At 48.3% G+C, this 11,163-nt stretch overlaps 1 protein-coding gene across 2 annotated transcripts in view; it reads left to right on the top strand.

Moving 5' to 3' along the window:
• Positions 1-914: 914 nt before the first annotated feature.
• Positions 915-11,163, top strand: part of LOC110504640 (leucine-rich repeat transmembrane protein FLRT1) — a 29,265-nt gene continuing 19,016 nt past the window's right edge. Inside the window, exon 1 of one of the 2 annotated variants that reach the window (XM_036970253.1) lies at positions 915-1,015. The gene's annotated coding sequence lies outside the window, so the exon portion shown is untranslated. Of the gene's footprint in view, positions 1,016-2,114; positions 2,658-11,163 lie in introns of those variants that run through there. The other variant, XM_036970252.1, reaches the window with a different exon arrangement.

The raw sequence follows: 11,163 nt of genomic DNA, 5'->3' as shown, positions 1-11,163 counted from the left end.
TAGACTTAGATGGGCAGTGAGGTATTGAAAGGTATTTATTTATTTTAGAAAAAATAAATACTTTTTAACAAAATCTCTTTCTCTGAGCAATTGTATTAGTATACAATAATTGCCCTATTTTTTTTTAGCATACAGTATAGCTGAGTATTTTAATTATTTATTTTATACAGTCATTTTAGCAGATTTTTATCATGGGTGTCAATAATTTCAGACCCCACTATAAATCCCAATATACTGAATTATAGCTGTACATTGAACTTTTTCCAAGTGTTTTATATGATGATAAACTCGATTCCTGTTACAGTTAAATAAAGTGTCTGCTGATATGTAGTACTGACTTTTTTTAAAGGGACGTGACACAGAATAAGAGAGAGAGAGAGAGAGAGAGGGTGAGAAGGAGAGAGAGAGGAGGGTGAGCGAGCGAGAGAGAGGAGGGTGAGCGAGTGAGAGAGAGGAGGGTGAGCGAGCGAGAGAGAGGAGGGTGAGCGAGTGAGAGAGAGGAGGGTGAGCGAGTGAGCGAGAGAGAAAGAAAAGGAGGGAGGGCCAACAGAGAGAGGGGAGAGAGAGAGAGAGAGAGAGAGAGAGAGGTTGGGAGAGAGAGAGAGGGGGAGAGAGAAAGAGAGAGGGAGAGAGAGAGAGAGAGAGAGAGAGAGAGAGAGAGAGAGATATGGAGAGGAGGGTGAGCGAGCAAGAGAGAAAGAAAAGGAGGGAGGGCCAACAGAGAGAGGTGAGAGAGAGAGAGAGAGAGAGAGAGAGAGAGAGAGAGAGAGAGAGAGAGAGAGAGATATGGAGAGGAGGGTGAGCGAGCAAGAGAGAAAGAAAAGGAGGGAGGGCCAACAGAGAGAGGTGAGAGAGAGAGAGAGAGAGAGAGAGAGAGAGAGAGAGAGAGAGAGAGAGAGAGAGAGAGAGAGAGAGAGAGAGAGAGAGAGTAGGCTAGAGAAAACGCATAAGGAGCAACTACATTTCTGGGAACATAAAATAAAAGATGGAGTGTAGCCTACCTTCTCCTGGAAAGGTAAGTAATGAGGTTATGACTGGACAGAGAGAGAGAGATGGAGAGAGAGAGAGAAAATAAGAGAGAAAGAGAGAGGGCACAGAGCGGAGGGGAATAGGTGATGTGTACCAGACTTGGTTTTCCACACTGAAAGGATGTACAGATCAGGGTTGAATATATATAATTTGAAAGAAAATGGACAGAAAAGATGAAAAGAAAGTCTTGCTGTGACTGACAATGAGAATATATATATAATTGGTGGTGTGTGGTGTGGTGTGTTAGGGCTGTGTGTGTGTGTGTGTGTGGTGTGTTAGGGCTGTGTGTGTATGTGTGGAGCAGCTGTGTGTTTCTCTACGGTTGTGGTTAGAATATACCGTAAGACTTAATCCTGCCTTGGCTTCAGAACTGAACAGTGATGCTGAGGATGATTACTATGGTGATGTTTCTGCTGCTGATAAAAACGACAGATCTGTACAATGTATCCAGAATCAATTTGCTCTATTATCTATTATCCTCCATCTCCTCTTGTCTCTCTCCATCTCCTCTCTTTTATGCCCTGTGCAACATGTTAATGTATTCTTCGCTCTCCTCCCTGTCACCTCTTGTTCCCCTCTTTCTCCAACCAAACCTCTCCTTTTTCTTCTGCTCATTGATTGGATTCTATACATTTGATTGCACTTTCCTTGGACAAAAGCAGGAGAATCTGCTCTACAGTTTCATAATATTAACCTGCTGTAATTTTAAAGATACAAATGAACAGCCATAGGCCTATTGTAGCACGAGAACCACTTATATAGTAGAATAAACCAAGGCTATACTTCTTACAGGGAAATATTGTATTTTTCTGCCAAAAGGCTTTGAGTTATTTCAAGCACGGTGTAATTTATGCACCACGCAAACTGAATAATTAACTGAATTTAAAGGATAATATAACAAGCCCATTTTGTTGCACATGGAGGTCTTGTCAATAAAATACTTTATGGATTTCTTGGTAAGGCTAGTCTGACTGAACCGTAAAGACCTGCTGAATTCGGTAACGGAGCTGAACAGAGAGAAGACCATCAGCTTCGCGCGCTCGAAGCTCCCCGCGCGCACCACCATCACACACGCATGCAGAGCATCAGCGCGAGCATGGATCACAGCACCGGCTCTGGCAACACCTGGCGCCCTTTACTCAACGTTTACAAATATATAATGACATTATAGCCTATAGAGCCACATGACTTTATGGCGAGGTTAGTTAATATGCGTAACCATATACGCGCAATAGCCATTTTTTTTTTAACAGATGTGCCTTTCGAGTTTCAGTGATCTGACAACTTATATTGTAACAGCGGGTTAAGTTCAGGGTTAAGTTATAGACTACAGTATACTTCTGTAATAAGGCACAGACACTGACCTCTCGAACAAAGTCACGCAGGGAGCTAGGGAAACGGAGCGCAACGCTTATTATAATAGGTAGTGACTCTTTCCCTCACACACACTCTCACACAGAGAGAGAGCGACACACTGGGATGGAGATGGAGATGTAACAGCGCTGCGAAGGCGGTTTCCACGGCGATGAAACATTTTGGAGGCAGTTTTTAACCGTTGTAAACAGAAGAGAGAGAGAGAGACAGATAACGCGATCGACTCGACAAGCCTAGGCGGTAGGATCAAAAAGGTAGGATCATTCTATATGCTACAGGCTGTATAAAAACATTCAAATGGATTTTAAATGGTTAATTTTAAGATAAGTTATATCGGAACACAACAGGTTTATAAGAGGACCAGCCAGGTAACCCTTGATACAGGTCAGTATTCAACGTCCATTGATGTCTGAGGATCTCGGGAGATGTTGTAGAAATTGGCCACTAGGGGCAACAGGGAGCACTGTTATCTTCAGTTAAGTTTTCGGTGCAGATGGGCGTAAGTGTCTGCCTCTTGTGCCCATCAGAGTTAATGCCTAACCTTAACCCCAATCTTAAGTGTCTGCCTCTGGTGCCCATCAGAGTTAATGCCTAACCTTAACCCCAATCTTAAGTGTCTGCCTCTGGTGCCCATCAGAGTTAATGCCTAACCTTAACCCCAATCTTAAGTGTCTGCCTCTTGTGCCCATCAGAGTTAATGCCTAACCTTAACCCCAATCTTAAGTGTCTGCCTCTGGTGCCCATCAGAGTTAATGCCTAACCTTAACCTCAATCTTAAGTGTCTGCCTCTGGTGCCCATCAGAGTTAATGCCTAACCTTAACCCCAATCTTAAGTGTCTGCCTCTGGTGCCCATCAGAGTTAATGCCTAACCTTAACCCCAATCTTAAGTGTCTACCTCTACTGCCCATCAGAGTTAATACCTAACCTTAACCCCAATCTTAAGTGTCTACCTCTACTGCCCATCAGAGTTAATACCTAACCTTAACCCCAATCTTAAGTGTCTGCCTCTTGTGCCCATCAGAGTTAATGCCTAACCTTAACCCCAATCTTAAGTGTCTGCCTCTGGTGCCCATCAGAGTTAATGCCTAACCTTAACCCCAATCTTAAGTGTCTGCCTCTGGTGCCATTCAGAGTTAATACCTAACCTTAACCCCAAACTTAAGTGTCTACCTCTTGTGCCCATCAGAGTTAATACCTAACCTTAACCCCAAACTTAAGTGTCTGCCTCTGGTGCCCATCAGAGTTAATGCCTAACCTTAACCTCAATCTTAAGTGTCTGCCTCTGGTGCCCATCAGAGTTAATGCCTAACCTTAACCCCAATCTTAAGTGTCTGCCTCTGGTGCCCATCAGAGTTAATGCCTAACCTTAACCCCAATCTTAAGTGTCTGCCTCTGGTGCCCATCAGAGTTAATGCCTAACCTTAACCCCAATCTTAAGTGTCTGCCTCTGGTGCCATTCAGAGTTAATACCTAACCTTAACCCCAAACTTAAGTGTCTACCTCTTGTGCCCATCAGAGTTAATACCTAACCTTAACCCCAAACTTAAGTGTCTGCCTCTGGTGCCCATCAGAGTTAATGCCTAACCTTAACCCCAATCTTAAGTGTCTGCCTCTGGTGCCCATCAGAGTTAATGCCTAACCTTAACCCCAATCTTAAGTGTCTGCCTCTGGTGCCCATCAGAGTTAAGAAGGCCCAACAAGAATAGTAAACAAACAAAAATTTGACAAATTTTGTTAGTCCCCACAAGGTAAAATGCTATTTCTGGGGGTTTAGGGTTAAGGTTAGAATTTGTGTTATTAGCTTTAGGGTTAGGGTTAGCTTTAGGGTTAAGGTTTTGGGTTTAAGGTTAGGGTTAGGGTAAAGTTTAGGGTAATGGTTAGGGAAAATGGGATTTTAAATAGGACTTGTGTATCCCCACAAGATTAGTTATACAAGACTGTGTGTGTGCATGTTTTATGTTATACTACTCAGGCCATAGGATCTAAAGTTTTTTTGTATGTGTGTGTGTGAACACACACATGCAGTATGGGCACTTAGTTGTCTACTCAAACGCAACGTATGGTACAGCACAGCATCTCAAGCACAATAACATAAACAAAATATTACATCATCAGAACTCATTTCAGCACACAAACACAACAGGGCATAGAGAGCATAGAGGGCAGATGTCAACCAGTTTTACTGGGGATTAATGTCTTTTAAAAACACATGCACACGCAAACACACAGGATTATGACAGAGCAAACAGGGCCATATTGAGATTAGAAGGAGATTCTCTGTGCCTAAACATTACAGGACATCAGATTAAAGACAGAGAGTGAGAGAGAGAGATGGAGAGATAATGCATGGCTTTCCATGTGGAAAACATTACACATTGACAATGGAGAGAATGCCCAGGGGCTCCACTGGGGGATATACTAGGGGCTCTACTAGGGGCTCTACTAGGGGCTCCACTAGGGGCTCCACTAGGTGCTCTACTAGGCTCTGATATGGGCTCTACTAGGGTCTCTACTTGTCTCTACTAGGGGAACTACTAGGGTCTCCATTAGGGGCTCTACTAGGCTCTACTAGGGGCTCCACTAGGTGCTCTACTAGGCTCTACTTGGGGCTCTACTAGGGGCTCTACTAGGCTCTACTAGGGGCTCTACTACTAGGGGCTCTACTAGGAGCTCTGCTAGGGGCTCCACTAGGGGCTCTACTAGGGGCTCTACTAGGGTCTCCACTAGGGGCTCTACTAGGGGCTCTACTAGGGTCTCTACTAGTCTGTACTAGGGGCTCTACTAGTCTCTACTAGGGGCTCTACTAAGGGCTCTACTACTAGAGGCTGTACTAGGGGCTCTACTAAGGGCTCTACTACTAGAGGCTGTACTAGGGGCTCTACTAGGGGCTCTATTAGGAGCTCTACTCGGGGCTCTACTAGGGGCTCTACTAGGGGCACTACTAGGCTCTACTTGGGGCTCTACTAGGGGCTCTACTAGGCTCTACTAGGGGCTCTACTAGGCTCTACTAGAGGCTCTACTAGGGGCTCTACTGGGGGCTCTACTAGGCTCTACTAGGGGCTCTACTAGTCTCTACTAGGGGCTCTACTAGGGGCTCCACTAGGTGCTCTACTAGGCTCTACTTGGGGCTCTACTAGGGGCTCTACTAGGCTCTACTAGGGGCTCTACTGGGGGCTCTACTAGGCTCGACTAGGGTCTCTACTAGAGGCTATAATAGGGGCTCTACTAGGCACTTCTAGGCTCTACTAGGGGCTCTACTAGGCTCTACTAGAGGCTGTACTAGGGGCTGTACTAGGGGCTCTACTAGGGGCTCTACTGGGGGCTCTACTGGGGGCTCAACTAGGGGCTCTACTAGGGGCTGTACTAGGGGCTCTACTTGGGTCTATACTAGGGGCTCTACTAGGGGCTCTACTTGGGGCTCTACTTGGGGTTCTACTTAGGCTCTACTAGGGGCTCTACTTGGGGCTGTACTTGGGGCTGTACTTGGGCTCTACTAGGGGCTCTACTTGGGGCTCTACTAGGGGCTCTACTAGGGGCTCTACTTGAGGCTCTACTAGGGGCTCTACTAGGGCTCTACTAGGGGCTCTACTAGGGGCTCTACTTGGGGCTCTACTAGGGGCTCTACTTGGGGTTCTACTAGGGGCTCTACTAGGGGCTCTCCTGCGGGCTCTACTAGGCTATACTAGGGGCTCTACTGGGCTCTACTAGGGGCTCTAATAGGCTCTACTAGGGGCTCTACTAGGTTCTACTTGGGGCTCTACTAGGTGCTCTACGAGGCTGTACTAGGCTTATTTGATTTCAGATCATTTATTTAACTGTGACTTCAATATCAATTCAAAATAAAACATATATAACAATTAAAAATTAACAATAACATCATCCCTACACCATTCAATATTGTTTTACCTCTGTGAATTTCTAACTCGGTGTGTTATTATTTTACACGTTTGCTGATCATTTTGTATAAAAACAAAACCAACAAACCATTGTATAGGGCCCCAACCTCTAGGAGGCATTCTGAGTTGACATAGATCCTATTCAAAATAAAGATACTAGAGGAATGCATTACACAAGTGAGGGGAATTTCATGATCCATCTGAGTGCACACACACACAAACACGCAGCCCTATTTTTTGGAGCAGCACAACAGATCCACACTGCTGCAGTAGGAGGCACAGAGAAAAGTTCAGGGACTGAATTTATTTCAACAGAATACAAACTGTAACCTTTACTGCCTCCCCATATCCGCTCTGAATGTTTATGTGTGTATCTCTGATGATGTCTGAATGTGAGCCTTGGGAGGGGTAAGTGAGGTGTGTGGGCCTTGGGAGGGGGGAGTGAGGTGTGTGGGCCTTGGGAGGGGTGAGAGAGAGGTGTGGGCCTTGGGAGGGGTGAGTGAGGTGTGTGGGCCTTGGGAGGGGTGAGTGAGGTGTGTGGGCCTTGGGAGGGGTGAGTGAGGTGTGTGGGCCTTGGGAGGGGTGAGTGAGGTGTGTGGGCCTTGGGAGGGGTGAGTGAGGTGTGTGGGCCTTGGGAGGGGTAAGTGAGGTGTGTGGGCCTTGGGAGGGGTGAGTGAGGTGTGTGGGCCTTGGGAGGGGTGAGTGAGGTGTGTGGGCCTTGGGAGGGGTGAGTGAGGTGTGTGGGCCTTGGGAGGTGTGAGTGAGGTGTGTGGGCCTTGGGAGGGGTGAGTGAGGTGTGTGGGCCTTGGGAGGTGTGAGTGAGGTGTGTGGGCCTTGGGAGGGCTAAGTGAAGTGTGTGTGTGTGTGTGTGTGCGTGTGCGTGTGTGTGTGAAGATATGTGTGTGTATGAGCAGTGAGGTGTCCAGGACTTAAATTGCCTGTTTATTCCCAGTCTCTGCATCATTCAGAGATAGTGAGAGAGAGAAAGAGAGAAAGGGAGAGAGAGAGAAAGAGAGAGAAATTATGTGGGGTTAGGATGTAAATTATTTGAGCTGCGATAACACTGCATTAAATTTAATAGGCTGCCATCATGCTAGCTACGTGTGTGACAGTGAGATGGAGGTGTGTGTGTATACAGTGTGTGTATGTGTGTGTGTGTGTGGGTGTGTGTGTGTATACATTGAGTATTGTGTATTGTGTGTATGTGTTTGTGCATACAGTATGTGGGTGAGAATCTGACTGGAATAATTATTCTGATGATGATGATCCTCCAGATCAGAATTGGCAACCGATTTATGCAAAACATATTCACTGTGTTTTTATCTGTGTGTGTGTGTGTGATACAGGAGTTTGGTGGCACCTTAATTGGGGAGGACGTGCTCGTCGTAATACATCAGACATTGACTCCCTTCCAACCATTATAATGAGCCGTCCTCCCCTCAGCAGCCTCCACTGGTGTGTGACTGTGTGCGCGTGCGTGTACAGTACAGTATGTGCGTGTGTGTTGTGTTGCCTGTGTGTAAGTTCAAAACTCTATTAGGGCTTAAGTTAACAAGTAGTGTAGATAGTGTTTGTTTACCTGATATTTCATAGGAAAATGCAACAACGGTACTTCCTTCAAATAATTCAACACTTCCAAGAATTCCATTACTACCTGGTACCAAAAGAATACACAATGGAGCTTGCTGTAATTAAGGAAACACCAACATAAAGCATCTTAATAGGGCGTTGGACCTCCACGAGCCAGAACAGCTTCAATGCACCTTGGCATAGATTCTACAAGTGTCTGGAACTCTAGTGGAGGGATGCAACACCATTGTCCTACGAGGAATTACCATTATTTGGTGTTTTGTTGGTGTTGGAAAACGCTGTTTCAGGCATCGTTCCAGAATCTCCCATAAGTGTTCAAGTAGGTTGAGGTCAATCAAGTACATAAACCATGGATTGCTAATGCTAGGTTTTGGTCAATGAGAGGCTTTGAAGCCACCGGCCGCCATATGGCACTCCTCAGAAAAGCAGTCCTGCAGAGGAATGAATGGAATTCTACAGTATTTAATTTAAATGTTACAAGGACGAAATACATGTATTTAAGTATTTTGTTGTTGTGGTGGGGTCAGTAACATTAGTACTTTCAAAAAATGATACATTAAGGAAAATGTTTTAATATTTTATATAGTTTGTTGTGTATGTTTAGCTCACATAAAGGTATGCAGTAAGGTGTTTGTAATATAATAAATGTGGCAAAAACAAATGTAGACATTTATAAATGCATTTATATACAGTACCAGTCAAAAGTCTGGACGCACCTACTCAATCCAGGGTTTTTACATTGTAGAAAAATAGTGAAGACATCAGAACTATTTAATAACACATATGGAATCATGTAGTAACCAAAAAAGTGTTAAACAAATCAAAATATATTTTATATTTGAGAATCTTCAAAGTAGCCACCCTTTGCCTTGATGACAGCTTTGCTTACTCTTGGCATTCTCTCAACTAGCTTCATGAGGTAGTCAACTGGAATGCATTTTAATGAACAGGTATTTTATTTCCTTCTTAATGCATTTGAGCCAATCAGTTTTGTTGTGACAATGTAATGAACACGAAGGGAGACAGAGATCTGGTTTCAAATGCAGGGCGCAGCAGGTTTCTATTGCAAAGGACCACAGGAGGAGGCAGGGTCCAGGGGCAGGCAGAAGGTCATACACAGGAGGAGGCAGGGTCCAGGGGCAGGCAGAAGGTCATACACAGGAGGAGGCAGGGTCCAGGGGCAGGCAGAAGGTCATACACAGGAGGAGGCAGGGTCCAGGGGCAGGCAGAAGGTCATACACAGGAGGAGGCAGGGTCCAGGGGCAGGCAGAATGTCATACACAGGAGGAGGCAGGGTCCAGGGGCAGGCAGAAGGTCATACACAGGAGGAGGCAGGGTCCAGGGGCAGGCAGAAGGTCATACACAGAAGGAGGCAGGGTCCAGGGGCAGGCAGAAGGTCATACACAGGAGGAGGCAGGGTCCAGGGGCAGGCAGAAGGTCATACACAGGAGGAGGCAGGGTCCAGGGGCAGGCAGAAGGTCATACACAGGAGGAGGCAGGGTCCAGGGGCAGGCAGAAGGTCATACACAGGAGGAGGCAGGGTCCAGGGGCAGGCAGAAGGTCATACACAGGAGGAGGCAGGGTCCAGGGGCAGGCAGAAGGTCATACACAGGAGGAGGCAGGGTCCAGGGGCAGGCAGAAGGTCATACACAGAAGGAGGCAGGGTCCAGGGGCAGGCAGAAGGTCATACACAGGAGGAGGCAGGGTCCAGGGGCAGGCAGAAGGTCATACACAGGAGGAGGCAGGGTCCAGGGGCAGGCAGAAGGTCATACACAGAAGGAGGCAGGGTCCAGGGGCAGGCAGAAGGTCATACACAGGAGGAGGCAGGGTCCAGGGGCAGGCAGAAGGTCATACACAGGAGGAGGCAGGGTCCAGGGGCAGGCAGAAGGTCATACACAGGAGGAGGCAGGGTCCAGGGGCAGGCAGAAGGTCATACACAGGAGGAGGCAGGGTCCAGGGGCAGGCAGAAGGTCATACACAGGAGGAGGCAGGGTCCAGGGGCAGGCAGAAGGTCATACACAGGAGGAGGCAGGGTCCAGGGGCAGGCAGAAGGTCATACACAGGAGGAGGCAGGGTCCAGGGGCAGGCAGAAGGTCATACACAGGAGGAGGCAGGGTCCAGGGGCAGGCAGAATGTCATACACAGGAGGAGGCAGGGTCCAGGGGCAGGCAGAAGGTCATACACAGGAGGAGGCAGGGTCCAGGGGCAGGCAGAAGGTCATACACAGAAGGAGGCAGGGTCCAGGGGCAGGCAGAAGGTCATACACAGGAGGAGGCAGGGTCCAGGGGCAGGCAGAAGGTCATACACAGGAGGAGGCAGGGTCCAGGGGCAGGCAGAAGGTCATACACAGGAGGAGGCAGGGTCCAGGGGCAGGCAGAAGGTCATACACAGGAGGAGGCAGGGTCCAGGGGCAGGCAGAAGGTCATACACAGGAGGAGGCAGGGTCCAGGGGCAGGCAGAAGGTCATACACAGGAGGAGGCAGGGTCCAGGGGCAGGCAGAAGGTCATACACAGAAGGAGGCAGGGTCCAGGGGCAGGCAGAAGGTCATACACAGGAGGAGGCAGGGTCCAGGGGCAGGCAGAAGGTCATACACAGGAGGAGGCAGGGTCCAGGGGCAGGCAGAAGGTCATACACAGAAGGAGGCAGGGTCCAGGGGCAGGCAGAAGGTCATACACAGGAGGAGGCAGGGTCCAGGGGCAGGCAGAAGGTCATACACAGGAGGAGGCAGGGTCCAGGGGCAGGCAGAAGGTCATACACAGGAGGAGGCAGGGTCCAGGGGCAGGCAGAAGGTCATACACAGGAGGAGGCAGGGTCCAGGGGCAGGCAGAAGGTCATACACAGGAGGAGGCAGGGTCCAGGGGCAGGCAGAAGGTCATACACAGGAGGAGGCAGGGTTCAGGGGCAGGCAGAAGGTCATACACAGGAGGAGGCAGGGTCCAGGGGTAGGCAGAAGGTCATACACAGGAGGAGGCAGGGTCCAGGGGCAGGCAGAAGGTCATACACAGGAGGAGGCAGGGTCCAGGGGCAGGCAGAAGGTCATACACAGGAGGAGGCAGGGTCCAGGGGCAGGCAGAAGGTCATACACAGGAGGAGGCAGGGTCCAGGGGCAGGCAGAAGGTCATACACAGGAGGAGGCAGGGTCCAGGGGCAGGCAGAAGGTCATACACAGGGGGTCCAAAAGGGCAACAGTAAAGGCAGGGAAAAGGCTTGTAACGTAGTCTGGGAGATCAGCCAATAGGTTGATAACAGGAAATCCGATAGGCTAAAGTACA

This window comes from Oncorhynchus mykiss, chromosome 31 (genome assembly GCF_013265735.2).
Source record: "Oncorhynchus mykiss isolate Arlee chromosome 31, USDA_OmykA_1.1, whole genome shotgun sequence".
Taxonomy (NCBI): Eukaryota; Metazoa; Chordata; class Actinopteri; order Salmoniformes; family Salmonidae; genus Oncorhynchus; species Oncorhynchus mykiss.
Note: the sequence above shows the minus strand (reverse complement) of the source record. Positions and strands in the feature narration are given on the sequence as shown.